This window comes from Jatropha curcas, chromosome 7 (genome assembly GCF_041381405.1).
Source record: "Jatropha curcas cultivar XTBG-Jc1 chromosome 7, XTBG_Jcur_1.0, whole genome shotgun sequence".
Classification (NCBI taxonomy): Eukaryota; Viridiplantae; Streptophyta; class Magnoliopsida; order Malpighiales; family Euphorbiaceae; genus Jatropha; species Jatropha curcas.
The window spans coordinates 17,116,541-17,127,273 of record NC_143157.1 but is presented as its reverse complement, the minus strand read 5'-3'; the positions used below and the strand labels follow the sequence as shown (position 1 = coordinate 17,127,273).

Genomic DNA, 10,733 nt, shown 5'->3' with positions numbered 1-10,733 from the left:
AGAAGTGGTTAAATTTTCATAAGGAGGCAAGTAATTAACATTTTGTTTTGTTTTTTTTTTTTTTCTTTTTTTTTTTGTTAACGAAAATAATATTTAAGGAAATTCCTACGAAAATTTCGCAAGAGTTTCCCCTAAAACTTAACTTGCCACACAAAGAAAATATACACACTTCCAATTTTCTCCAAACCCCAAAACTCCAATTCAACATAACATACCACAAGCACTTCTAAATATCCATCAACATGCGCATCATAGTCTAAACACATTCTTTTCAAGGAATATATAATCATCATACACCAAAAATATAATAAGATGTTATTTCCTTCAATAATCATAACTCTTAATACATTATAAACTTATTATATACAACCTCCATAATACAATCTTTACATACATGCCAAAAATCACCATTTACAAAATATCCTACCCAAAATGTGATCTCTACTCTGATGCTTGTCCTCTGGTCTTTAAGAACACCCTCCGCTCTTAACCTGCGCGTGATAAAAATCAACGCGCTGAGTGGAAGACTCAGTGGTGCTAAATAACCAACAATTAAATTAACAATAAAAGCCAAGGCAAAACTTAAATTACTCAACTATATAAATACCGAAATTGCATTCATTTAATTCAAATACTTTGAAAGAAATGAGAAGATTATAAATACAAATATGTCTTCATTCTTTTATAGCAACAACAAAATTTCATTTTTCGTTAAGGCTCATACTCATGCAGAATGAACATAAGCAGATTTGATCGTGGCCTATATTAGCGCCACCCCCATTACATACTCATGGCCTATGAAAGCACCACCGTGGCCTATGAAAGCACCACCCCCATCACACAGTCGTGGCCTATGAAAGCACCATCGTGGCCTATGAAAGCACCACCCCATCACACAATAAGCGCGTCCGCCTATTTATAAGGGCTGATAACCCTAGCATATGATCATAGCTTCACAATAAGAAAATCCATCTCATCATACCACGTTTCAATCATGCATAGTAGAGCCCAAATCAAAAACATTCTTTCACAAAAGCAATAATTATAACTCAAAACCTCTTCATTTAGTACTCAGCAGTTCAAAAGTTTTACTCAAAACACTATAAATGTATATATACTTAATATAGTAGAAAAGTACATAAATTAAGAACTTTTCAGCATTTCCATAAACTTGACCTCTGCTGGGTTTTTAACACATAAATTGAGTTATGGGTCTCCAAATTGCATGAAATCAGATTCATTAGAAAGATAAGACAAAATGCTACAAATGTTCAGAAGGGACCACAGCCCAGATCACAGAGTAAGATAGCAAACAAAAGCTCAGAACACAGACCAACAGATCAGACCTGATTCAGCAGAACCAAGTCCAATGTTTCTTGAATTCCTACTTCACCAAACACTCAAATGAAACCAATACAAAACGAGAGAATTCTCAAGACACAGGGAAACAACTTTTATGAAGAACTGAGAACCTAAGCTTATCATTATAGTGGTCAAAATGGGCACTCAATTCGGATATACAGGGAAGACACCATAACAGAACTAGTTTTGGTATTTCACTCATAAGTTGAGCTACAAGTATTGAAATTGGACATAAGAATATGTTTTGGAAAGCTGAGAAATAGAGCTACAACTTTCATGAAGAAGTAAGAAACAAATGGGAAGTATAAAGGGGTCAAAAATGAGTTCCAATCCCACGGCAGAACACATCTCACATTAAAATTCAGCAATTTCAACAAAACATACAAAGTTCCCAAAATATATTCAAAACCCTAACCATGTAAAAACAACTTAAACAAGTGAAATTATGATTGCACTAACCTTATTAACAAGCTTGAAAAAGCTTGGAAAGCCTTACTCCTTGGCTTTCTCTTTCCCCTTTGAGGATGGTTCTCCAACCTCTTCAAAGCATGAAAAATCAACATTACAAGCAAAACTTAACAAAAGAAATAGTTGGAGCATGATTTAATGCATCAATAACATGTCTAAACCATGAATTTTACTTAACAATTCACAAAACTCAAAAACCACAACTTACTTGCTTCAATGGTAACTTCACTTCTCTTTGGTTTTAATCACCAAACTCAACTTCTACTTCTTAATTCTTAAGAATTAAGTACTAATCTATGATTTAATTAGGTAGTTTGGTGGTAAATTTGGAGGTAAGAAAATGAAGAAATGAAAGAAAGAGGAAGAAGATGGAGATGGCGTGGATAAGGAGAAGAGAAGAAAGAAATAAGTGTTGTGGTGTTTACTTTAAGTGCCAAAGTCAAATTTGACTTCCTAAAATCATGCAAATGTGTGGCTAAGATCAAGTCCTAAGTAATCTCATCCAATGGCTCTAAATATTCCTCAAATAATTCTCTTCTACTTCTTATTTAACTCCACCAATTAATTAAATTAACTCCACTAAAATAATTCCTCATTTATTTCTTAATATACCACACTAGAAATATTATGCATTCAATACATAAACTCTCCAAAAATATTCATTAAATATTTTCTACCCACCTAAATCATGCAAACATGCTCCAAAAATAGTAAATAAAATATTAACTATGCATAGTAATTTTTCCGGACTAAAATAATACCAAGTTCCGGACCGATGGTACTATTCACAGACCGGTAAATCACTATTACCGACACTAAAAAAAATCAGTCTGTTACAGTTCTCCCCCCCTTAAAAGAAATTCGTCCTCGAATTTACCTGGTGTAAATAACTGAGGATGCTATTGTCTCATAATATCTTCACTTTCCCATGTAGCTTCCTCGGTCTTATGGTTTCTCCAAAGGACCTTTACCAAAGGAATTCTCTTATTCCTTAGTTCCTTGATTTCCCTCGCAAGTATCCTCACTGGTTCTTCCTCATAAGTCAAATCTGGCTCTATGGTAACAGAATCAACTGGTATCACATGTGATGGGTCGGACCGATACCTCCTCAACATAGACACGTGGAAAACATTATGTATCCTATCCAGGTCTGGTGGTAAAGCTAGTCTATAGGCTAATGGACCCACACGCTCAATGATCTCATATGGACCAATGAACCTAGGACTAAGCTTACCCTTTCTTCCAAATCTCAATATCTTTTTCCACGGAGATACCTTAAGGAAAACCTTATCTCCCACTGCATACTCTATATCTTTCCTCTTCAAATCCGCATAAGATTTCTGACGATCTGAAGCTGTTTTCAATCTATCTCTGATAATTCTGACCTTATCCTCTGTGTCTCGAATCAAATCTGGACCTATAATCTTACCCTCACTCAATTCCGACCAACACAGTGGAGTCCTACATCTCCTGCCATATAGTGCTTCGAAGGGAGCCATCTGAATGCTCGACTGATAACTGTTATTGTAGGCAAATTCAGTAAGTCGAATGTACTTCTCCCAACTGCCTTCAAACTCAATAGCACAAGCTCTTAACATATCCTCCAAAATCTGAATAACCCGCTCTGACTGACCATCAGTCTGAGGATGAAAAGCTGTGCTGAAATGCAGTTTAGTACCCAAAGCCTCATGTAGCTTCTTCCAAAATCTAGAAGTAAATCTCGGATCTCTATCTGAAATGATGGAAGAAGGAACCCCATGTAATCTCACTATCTCATCTATATAAAGCTCTGCATACTGCTCCATGGTGAAGTCAGTCCTAACAGGAAGAAAGTGTGCCGACTTAGTTAGCCTGTCAACTATTACCCATATAGCATCTTTCTTTTTAGGAGTTAAAGGCAATCCAGTCACAAAATCCATAGTAACTTTATCCCATTTCCACTCTGGAATAGAAGTAGGGTGTAACAAACCAGAAGGAAACTGATGCTCTGCTTTCACTTGCTGGCATGTCAAACACCTCGACACATAATCTGTGATATCCCTCTTCATCGCCGGCCACCAATACTGTGATTTCAAATCATGATACATCTTATTACTGCCAGGATGCATAGCATAGGGACTACTATGAGCTTCCTTTAAGATACTCTTTCTCAACTCTGAAATTTTAGGCACACAAATCCGATCCTCAAAGTACAAGCAGTCCTCTCTAATCTCAAATCCCTTCTTCTTACCCTCTCTGACTAGGCCTTTCCACAAGGCAATAGTCTCATCACCCTGCTGTGCATCTCTAATCTGCTGCAGTAGGCTAGGTTTCACCATAAGCTCTGCTACAAGAGCACCATCTTTAGTCACAGTTAAGTGTGCATTCATAGCACGAAGAGCAACTAATGCCTTTCTACTGAGTGCATCTGCCACTACATTAGCTCTACCCGGGTGGTAATCAATAGTGAACTCATAGTCCTTAAGTAGCTCTAACCATCTGCGCTGCCTCAGGTTAAGCTCTCTCTGTGTAAGCAAATACTTAAGGCTCTTATGATCCGTATACAAGTGGCATTTCTCACCATATAAGTAATGTCTCCAAATCTTCAAGGCAAACACAATAGCTGCTAACTCCAAATCATGGGTAGGGTAGTTCTTTTCATGTGGCTTCAGCTGCCGGGAAGCATAAGCAATCACCTTGCCCTCCTGCATAAGCACACAACCCAAACCATTATGCGAAGCATCACTATAAACATCATATGGTCTGCCTGGAGCTGGCTGTGTCAAAACTGGAGCCTCAGTAAGCATCGCCTTAAGCTTCTCAAAGCTACTCTGGCATCTATCAGTCCACTCAAAACGGACATCCTTACGGAGAAGTCTAGTCAAAGGGGCTGCAATAAGAGAAAACCCCTTGACAAACCTCCTGTAATATCCAGCCAAACCTAAGAAACTACGAATCTCTGTGACATTAGTAGGTGGCTTCCAATCAAGCACTACCTCAATCTTCTTCGGGTCCACCCGAATACCCTCTGCAGAAACAACATGCCCTAAGAAAGCAATCTCAGTCAACCAAAATTCACACTTACTGAGCTTGGCATACAACTGTCGGTCTCTCAAGGTCTGCAGAACTGTTCGTAGGTGATGATCATGATCCTCTCTAGTCGGAGAGTACACCAAAATATCATCAATAAAAACCACCACGAACTGATCCAAATAAGGATGGAAGATCCGGTTCATCAGGTCCATAAACACTGCTGGAGCATTAGTCAACCCAAATGGCATCACTAAAAACTCATAGTGACCGTAGCGTGTCCTGAAAGCAGTCTTAGGTACATCTAATCCCTTCACCCTTAGCTGATGATAACCTGATCTCAGATCTATCTTCGAGAATACACTAGCCCCTCTCAACTGATCAAACAAATCATCTATCCGAGGCAATGGATATCGATTCTTCACAGTAACTTTGTTAAGTTGTCTGTAGTCAATACACAACCTAAGTGAGCCATCCTTCTTCTTTACAAACAATACTGGAGCACCCCATGGAGATACACTAGGACGAATAAAACCCTTATCAAGCAACTCCTGAATCTGAATCTTTAACTCTTTCAATTCAGCAGGCGCCATCCGATACGGAGCAATGGATATCGGTGCAGTACCAGGCATAACCTCAATACCAAACTCAACCTCTCTCTCAGGAGGTAAACCAGGCAACTCCTCTGGAAACACATCCGAAAAATCACATACTGTGGGTATATCATGGACACTAGGAGCTTCTGACTCTGGAACAAGTACACAGGCTAAGTAGGCCTCACAACCATGCTGGATAAGTCTTCTCGCAGTAGAAGCAGAAATAACGTTAGAGAGGTAATCCGACCTCTCACCCACAACTACAATCTCCTCACCAGATGAAGTCTGGACTGTAATCCTCTTACATCTACAATCAACAATGACCCCATGTCTAGACAACCAATCCATACCCAATATCACATCGTACTCCCGAAAAGGCAACTCTATCAAATCACCCGAAAATACATACCCATGAATGACTACAGGGCAATCTCTATACACCCGATCAACTACTACACTCTGACCCAAAGGGCTAGTAACCTCAACGCTGTGCTCTAATGTCTCAGCATGCATACTACCCAGTCTACCCACATGTATGCATATGTATGAATGCGTGGAGCCCGGATCAATCAAAGCAAGTACAAAAGTGTCAAAGATAGAGAAGGTACCTGCAATGACGTCCGCCGCATCCCGCTGCTCCCTGGTCCTAATGGCATAAGCTCTCGCCTGTGCTCTAGCCTCTGGTCTCTCCACAGTCTCAGACACAGGTCTCTCACTCCTAGTACCATATCCCTCACTACGGCCTCTCCCTCTGCCTCTCTGAACATAGGAAGCTGGCCTCCCAACCTGGTGAGCTGGACGAGTCACAGTCATAGGACAATCCCTAATTATATGCTCAGTGGATCCACATCTATAGCAAGCTCTCATAGTATTTCCCCAACACACCCCAACATGCCTCCTGCCACACTGACTGCAAATCGGTAGACCTGGCCATGTAGCACCTCCACCACTAGCAACAGATGATACCGGAGGAGCTGATCTCGGAACTATACCCCGACCAACTGTCTGGCCCGGTCTGGCCCCCATCTGCGGTCCGCCTCTAAATCTCTTGCTACTAGACTGGACCCCTGAAGTCTGTCCAGACGTAGCACTCTGAAATCTCTTATACTGACTGCTCTGCTGGATCCTCTGACCTATGGCCTGTCTCTCATTTCGAATAAGCTCAAGCTCTGTAGCAGCCTTCACCAAACCAGCTAATGTAGTGTGGGGCTGGGATGTCAAGTGCATCCTATACTCATCTAGTAACCCCTTCCGAAACCGCTTACACCGATCTGCCTCAGTAGGGACCAACTTAGAAGCATACCTACTCAACCGCAGAAACTCCCGCTCATACTCGGAGACAGTCATCCGTCCCTGCCTAAGCTCAAGGAACTCTGCTATCCTCTGATCTGTGTATAACTCCCCTACATATTTCTCCCGAAAAGCAGAGAGAAAGAAATCCCAAGTAATATCCTCAGCTCTCGCTGTCTTCACCATAGACTCCCACCATAGGTAAGCCTCTTCCTTTAGCAAGGAAACAGCACAAATCAATCTATCTGCAGGAGTACACTGCATCTGGTCCAAAACCCTCTCTGTAGCTTGGAGCCAAAATTCTGCTGCAGAAGGATCATCATCTCTCCGACCCATAAAATCCTCAACACGATACTTCCTCAGTCTCTCTACCGGAGTATGAACTGGAACAGGGGCTGGTGCGACTGGAGCCTGGGGAACAGCTCCCGCAGCCTGCCTCAATGCAGCTACCAACTGCTGTACCAAATCACCCTGATTAGGCCCCGCAGGACCCGCAGTAGCCTGCCCTACAGCTGAGGCGCGCTCTGCATCAGAACCCAAAATCCCACCAGCATCACCACCGGCTGGCCTACCGCCCTCTAACATAGCACCCTCTGGAGGGACATAACTGTCCACCTCCTCATCCGACAGGCGCTGAGACATCACTAAATACCTACAAAGACCAGTGGGTTCGCATCAGAGAGAAATTCCCAAAACAGACTAATATGGCATGTACTTAACTTAAATCACTTATATCATGACTCCAAATCGGATAAACTCTCATACCAAATAATATATCCTAGAATCGTCTAAACCTATGCTCTGATACCACAAAATGTAACACCCACCGGCCAATCCCGGAGAACCAGACGGCGGATGCCACAATCGGTGCCGGAGCACCGTCTTTTATTAAAGCTAGATCACAAATTAGAAGTGGTTAAATTTTCATAAGGAGGCAAGTAATTAACGTTTTGTTTTGTTTTTTTTTTTCTTTTTTTTTTGTTAACGAAAATAATATTTAAGGAAATTCCTACGAAAATTTCGCAAGAGTTTCCCCTAAAACTTAACTTGCCACACAAAGAAAATATACACACTTCCAATTTTCTCCAAACCCCAAAACTCCAATTCAACATAACATACCACAAGCACTTCTAAATATCCATCAACATGCGCATCATAGTCTAAACACATTCTTTTCAAGGAATATATAATCATCATACACCAAAAATATAATAAGATGTTATTTCCTTCAATAATCATAACTCTTAATACATTATAAACTTATTATATACAACCTCCATAATACAATCTTTACATACATGCCAAAAATCACCATTTACAAAATATCCTACCCAAAATGTGATCTCTACTCTGATGCTTGTCCTCTGGTCTTTAAGAACACCCTCCGCTCTTAACCTGCACGTGATAAAAATCAACGCGCTGAGTGGAAGACTCAGTGGTGCTAAATAACCAACAATTAAATTAACAATAAAAGCCAAGGCAAAACTTAAATTACTCAACTATATAAATACCGAAATTGCATTCATTTAATTCAAATACTTTGAAAGAAATGAGAAGATTATAAATACAAATATGTCTTCATTCTTTTATAGCAACAACAAAATTTCATTTTTCGTTAAGGCTCATACTCATGCAGAATGAACATAAGCAGATTTGATCGTGGCCTATATTAGCGCCACCCCCATTACATACTCATGGCCTATGAAAGCACCACCGTGGCCTATGAAAGCACCACCCCCATCACACAGTCGTGGCCTATGAAAGCACCATCGTGGCCTATGAAAGCACCACCCCATCACACAATAAGCGCGTCCGCCTATTTATAAGGGCTGATAACCCTAGCATATGATCATAGCTTCACAATAAGAAAATCCATCTCATCATACCACGTTTCAATCATGCATAGTAGAGCCCAAATCAAAAACATTCTTTCACAAAAGCAATAATTATAACTCAAAACCTCTTCATTTAGTACTCAGCAGTTCAAAAGTTTTACTCAAAACACTATAAATGTATATATACTTAATATAGTAGAAAAGTACATAAATTAAGAACTTTTCAGCATTTCCATAAACTTGACCTCTGCTGGGTTTTTAACACATAAATTGAGTTATGGGTCTCCAAATTGCATGAAATCAGATTCATTAGAAAGATAAGACAAAATGCTACAAATGTTCAGAAGGGACCACAGCCCAGATCACAGAGAAAGATAGCAAACAAAAGCTCAGAACACAGACCAACAGATCAGACCTGATTCAGCAGAACCAAGTCCAATGTTTCTTGAATTCCTACTTCACCAAACACTCAAATGAAACCAATACAAAACGAGAGAATTCTCAAGACACAGGGCAACAACTTTTATGAAGAACTCAGAACCTAATCTTATCATTATAGTGGTCAAAATGGGCACTCAATTCGGATATACAGGGAAGACACCATAACAGAACCAGTTTTGGTATTTCACTCATAAGTTGAGCTACAAGTATTGAAATTGGACATAAGAATATGTTTTGGAAAGCTGAGAAATAGAGCTACAACTTTCATGAAGAAGTCAGAAACAAATGGGAAGTATAAAGGGGTCAAAAATGAGTTCCAATCCCACGGCAGAACACATCTCACATTAAAATTCAGCAATTTCAACAAAACATACAAAGTTCCCAAAATATATTCAAAACCCTAACCATGTAAAAACAACTTAAACAAGTGAAATTATGATTGCACTAACCTTATTAACAAGCTTGAAAAAGCTTGGAAAGCCTTACTCCTTGGCTTTCTCTTTCCCCTTTGAGGATGGTTCTCCAACCTCTTCAAAGCATGAAAAATCAACATTACAAGCAAAACTTAACAAAAGAAATAGTTGGAGCATGATTTAATGCATCAATAACATGTCTAAACCATGAATTTTACTTAACAATTCACAAAACTCAAAAACCACAACTTACTTGCTTCAATGGTAACTTCACTTCTCTTTGGTTTTAATCACCAAACTCAACTTCTACTTCTTAATTCTTAAGAATTAAGTACTAATCTATGATTTAATTAGGTAGTTTGGTGGTAAATTTGGAGGTAAGAAAATGAAGAAATGAAAGAAAGAGGAAGAAGATGGAGATGGCGTGGATAAGGAGAAGAGAAGAAAGAAATAAGTGTTGTGGTGTTTACTTTAAGTGCCAAAGTCAAATTTGACTTCCTAAAATCATGCAAATGTGTGGCTAAGATCAAGTCCTAAGTAATCTCATCCAATGGCTCTAAATATTCCTCAAATAATTCTCTTCTACTTCTTATTTAACTCCACCAATTAATTAAATTAACTCCACTAAAATAATTCCTCATTTATTTCTTAATATACCACACTAGAAATATTATGCATTCAATACATAAACTCTCCAAAAATATTCATTAAATATTTTCTACCCACCTAAATCATGCAAACATGCTCCAAAAATAGTAAATAAAATATTAACTATGCATAGTAATTTTTCCGGACTAAAATAATACCAAGTTCCGGACCGATGGTACTATTCACAGACCGGTAAATCACTATTACCGACACTAAAAAAAATCAGTCTGTTACAATTCAAATAGTATTATGAATAGTCTTATGATCTATTTTTACGGGATTAATTGATTGTTTATCATATATAGCACTCTATAGGCTTATTAGTAATAGTATTTGGGTCAGTATGACATGCCTATACAAGTATAAATTAGTGCAAATCCCAGTACTGCATGAGGAGACATTGCTATATACAAGTATAAAAAACAAAAATCATTTTTTTTTTTAATTTTGATTTTTTTGTTATATGAAAGCTGAAAAGGAAGGTAAGATTTATAGAGAAATTAGTCAAGAATAGTACAAGTCCCTTCAAGCAGTAAGGCATGCAACTCCTACAACGTCATCATATTTTTGTATAAGATTTGATTGTAGTAGTTGATTAAAAAAACTTATAAGCAACAATATATATTCATCTGAAAGAAATACCTAGATGATGTAGGCATCTAACTTTATCC

The 10,733-nt window shown here is 38.8% G+C and overlaps 2 long non-coding RNA genes across 2 annotated transcripts; both read right to left on the bottom strand.

Moving 5' to 3' along the window:
• Positions 1–252: 252 nt before the first annotated feature.
• On the bottom strand, positions 253–2,548 carry LOC149494812 (uncharacterized). Its single transcript, XR_016321824.1, has 3 exons — positions 2,039–2,548; positions 1,822–1,901; positions 253–491 (listed from the first exon to the last, which is right to left on the bottom strand). It is a non-coding gene; the product is annotated as an uncharacterized LOC149494812 (long non-coding RNA).
• A 5,333-nt stretch (positions 2,549–7,881) lies between these two features.
• On the bottom strand, positions 7,882–10,160 carry LOC149494811 (uncharacterized). Its single transcript, XR_016321844.1, has 3 exons — positions 9,668–10,160; positions 9,451–9,530; positions 7,882–8,120 (listed from the first exon to the last, which is right to left on the bottom strand). It is a non-coding gene; the product is annotated as an uncharacterized LOC149494811 (long non-coding RNA).
• Between the last annotated feature and the right edge of the window lie 573 nt (positions 10,161–10,733).